Genomic DNA, 3,021 nt, shown 5'->3' with positions numbered 1-3,021 from the left:
CCCAGAACGACCGTGAACCCGCGTAATGAGTAGGCTCGTTCACGGCGTCTTCCTTTCCTCCTCTTTTGTTGAGGGATGCTTGCTTAGACTTCTTCTGAAAAGCTTCACTTTTGGTATGCTTTATTAAGCCTTCATACTTGTCACCTGCAATTACACATATGAAATCATAACTAATAAGTTACTGATATTATTTATAATATAAGAGATTATATGCTAATTAATACAAATAACAAAACAAGTTAATTAAATACCTTTCATGTGGTCTGGTTCCTTTGGGCGCCTAATTACCTTCCAGATCACGTCTCGATATCGTCGAGTACCGACGTCATTGTACCTGTTACGGACATTCTGTTCTTGAGACGGTGACCAAGCAAATGATAGCTACAAAAAAAATGCGACAAAATTTCATATTAGTATAAAGTAAAAGTATAACCTTGGTTCTTAAAAAATTTATCAAAATTAATTATTTGGTTTCTAAAACAAAGAATTACGGAAAATATATACCCGAAAGTTATTGAACCACGCCTCTCTTTGTGCATGAGAAGCTTGTGTCCACGATGTAGGAATTGGACCCACGAAATTAGTCTTCGTGCTTTTCGTGACACCTCGTATCACGCAATCGTCCATAAACCTGCATTTATTCTGAACTTGTAAAATTACAAACAATTATTATTTTACAAAAAAAAAAAAAGAAATCAAAATAGTAGACTAATAAAGAATAAAACTTACCATAATCCCGACGGCTCAAGAATCATCCGATGATCCGAAGTGTACCGTATCGGCACCCGTGGTGGCTCGTCGGCAGTGTAACACCCTCATACTCCAAGTGCCTTACCAGGACCACTCAGGTATGAAGACATTACCATCTCGGTTACCCGAGGCAATGATAATCAAATAAACAATGAAGAAACAACATTTAAATATAAATACTTAGTGAAGAGTACAATTCTCAAAACCAAACCAAAATGCATTACATGTTCTCAAACTGACTGTTCTAACTGAAATGTAAATAACTAATAAGCTACAAATGAAGACTCCTATCATCATGTCGTGGCCATCCCAAACTATCCCGATACTCATCTCAATACCGCTCAATATCTGCTCACCATCCCCGAATGGATCACCGCAGTTTACAAAACAACACCGGGTCGCACTAATCACACAATTCAATAAATACCAACAATAAGATAAAAGACAAATCAACCGTCACACACACACACAATCACGCCAAATCCAATCATCTCAATCACCGATCGTCCACTGGACCACCCGCCAATGGGGGACCGCAGCCGTACCCACCAAATCCCCGCTCCACATAGTGAGCGATAACCCCGTCCATTAATGTGCACATCCCTTCTGTGGCGGGTTCCACAGAAGGCGAAACTAGGGCGTGAAGCCACTCCCGCAAGTGACCCCACTCAGCCGAGGCCACGCCTCGCGAACCATCAACAATGATCACAACCACAATCACAATACAATTACTATATCAAACAACCAAACACAATACATCCACCAATATCCCATTATGGGACTAATACCGAGTAGAAAATCCTACCCGGTAAGCACACAATCGACGGTCTCTCTTCTTTGAATCAAAAGCTTCTTCTATGAACCCTCCTCCTATCATACAACACATAAAGGCTACCAAATCACATACTACACATAAAACCCCCAAATCTCTAAATTAGGGTTTAACCAAATCAAAGGAAAGACAATAAAAAGGGTACATAGATCTTACCCTCGACGCAAGGAACTCAACGGTATAATCAACGCTAAGAACCGACCTTCCAAACTCCGGGTATTGCTAATAATGCGATTAGGATGAAGAACTTGCTTGCTTTCTCTCTTAAACAAGAATTTTAGGTTTTGTAAAAGTGATTTAGAATAATGACGACAAAGCTTAAATACCTTAATCGCATAATTAACAAAACCCGAGAAAACTCCCCGTAAAACCGGCTACTCGATCGAGTACCCCCTTACTCGATCGAGTGCCCCAGCTACTCGATCGAGTACCCAACAGGTCAGAAACTTTTCTAAAACGCAACTTACCCTTACTCGACAGAGTAAGGCCTACTCGATAGAGTACCCCAAGACTTATAAATACGGAGTATTACAGTCTTCCCTCCTTAAAAGGAACTTCGTCCTCGAAGTTCAAACCACTACTAAACAAAGGTACTCCCATAACGTTCCCGACTCAACAACCACAACAAAATTCAACATAAAACATGTTACTAACCCAACTCATCCCGACAAACATCCCGACACAACATATAAAAGGGGTATAAAACTTTTAAAAACTGTTCGCGATCATCTCCTACCCCCCTGAAAGAAACAAGGTTACGTCCCCGTAACCATACATACCTGATCAAAAAGGAAAGGGTAACGCTCTTTCATAGCCTCCTCTGGCTCCCATGTAGCTTCCTCGGTCTCGTGGTTAGACCAAAGGATCTTGAGCAGAACTGTCTCACCATTCCTAGTCTTTCTAACCTTTCGGTCTAGAATCTGTTTAGGCACCTCAAGGTATGATAAGGACTCATCTAGCTCTAAGGTCTCGGCCTCTAACACATGTGACGGGTCACTCACATACTTCCGCACTGCGATACATGGGAAACACATTATGCACTCTCTAATGCAAATGGTAAAGCCGACGATATGCAACTTCCCCAACCCGCTCTAAGATCTCATACGGCCCTATAAACTTCTGACTTAGCTTGCCTTTCTTCCCAAATCTCATAACCCCACGCATAGGAGACACTTTCAGAAGAACCTTATCCCCAACCTGAAACTCTATATCCCGGCGATGTAGATCTGCATAACTCTTTTGTCGATCCTGAGCTGCTCTCATCCGTTCCCTGATCATCTTAATCTGTTCCATCATCTCATGCACCATCTCTGGTCCTAAAACCACTTTGCCAAAGACTATCGTCCCAACAGATTGGACTCCTACATCTCCTCCCATACAAAGCCTCAAACGGTGCCATACCAATACTAGTGTGATAGCCGTTATTGTAAGAAAATTCT

The 3,021-nt window shown here is 41.6% G+C and overlaps 1 long non-coding RNA gene across 1 annotated transcript; it reads right to left on the bottom strand.

The window, feature by feature from the left end:
• Positions 1–626, bottom strand: LOC141598532 (uncharacterized). The gene is made up of 3 exons (XR_012523582.1): positions 505–626; positions 252–381; positions 1–144 (listed from the first exon to the last, which is right to left on the bottom strand). It is a non-coding gene; the product is annotated as an uncharacterized LOC141598532 (long non-coding RNA).
• Between the last annotated feature and the right edge of the window lie 2,395 nt (positions 627–3,021).

The sequence above is a fragment of the Silene latifolia genome, chromosome 9, assembly GCF_048544455.1.
Source record: "Silene latifolia isolate original U9 population chromosome 9, ASM4854445v1, whole genome shotgun sequence".
NCBI lineage: Eukaryota > Viridiplantae > Streptophyta > Magnoliopsida > Caryophyllales > Caryophyllaceae > Silene > Silene latifolia.
Note: the sequence above shows the minus strand (reverse complement) of the source record. Positions and strands in the feature narration are given on the sequence as shown.